The sequence below is a fragment of the Peromyscus eremicus genome, chromosome 3 (assembly GCF_949786415.1).
Source record: "Peromyscus eremicus chromosome 3, PerEre_H2_v1, whole genome shotgun sequence".
Taxonomy (NCBI): Eukaryota; Metazoa; Chordata; class Mammalia; order Rodentia; family Cricetidae; genus Peromyscus; species Peromyscus eremicus.
Genome location: NC_081418.1, coordinates 99,166,002 through 99,167,006, shown reverse-complemented (window position 1 = coordinate 99,167,006; position 1,005 = coordinate 99,166,002).

The window sequence follows — 1,005 nt, the reverse complement described above, 5'->3', positions numbered from 1 at the left end:
CACCCTGCGCCATTCTCTCCCGTTTCTCCATACGTATAAAATACATCATACTAGTTCTTTTTTATTGTGGTTTTTTGAGACAAGTTTCATTATGTCGCCCTCGTTGTCCTGGAACTTGCTATGAATACCAGGCCTGTCTTGGGATTAAAGGCGTACACAACATTTCTTTCTTTCTTCTTCCTTTCCTTTCCTTCCTTCCTTCCTCCCCTCCCTTTCTTCCTTCTTTCCTTCCTTCCTTCCTTCCCTCCCTTCCTCCCTTCCTTTTTCATTTTGCTCGTAAATGTCGTAAGAAACGAATAACCAAAGGATGCAGTCAGCTTTATGTTTTCTCAGATGACAACATTGAGACTGTGCCCTAAACTACTACGGTGGTTTTAGGAAGTTTTATTTTTTATACATACGAGAGTGTCACCAGAGGCTAGAGGAGGGCTTGTATCCTTAGGAGCTGGCCTTAAGAGCCTCCTGACAGCAGGTGCTGAGAAAATGAGCAGCAAATGCCTTTACTGCCCTGCACTCTGCCATCTTTTCAGCCCCAGCTATGATCTTTTCTAAGTAAAAGGCTCTAATATCCCGTTCTATTCCCTCAAAGAAGCCTCCAGAAACTGCCATAACCTTCAAAATGAAAGGCTTTATAATGCAGAAAAATAAGGAAAAAGGTTCCCTTGCACTCAAAAGATGAAGCTTTCTGCAGTAAAACTTGAATGTTCTAAATGGAAAAGGCTGGAGCCTCTGCTGCCAGAACCAGTGCTTTTTGCTAGTCTTGCAAGGGTCAAAGGCTGAGGCCCAGCTTTTAGAACAAAAAGCTGGGGATAGGCTACATTTAGTTTGCAAACACTTGGCCCACTGGTCATCATGTTAAAAAAATTAATATATACATTTTGATGTAGCCTCTTTAATACCTGTTCCCAACTAAACTAGAATTTTCACCATGAGGCCTGATTCCCATAGTTTTGAGATTATGGCATAATGTGTGTCAAGGTATGGAAGAGAGGGTTCAAAGGAATA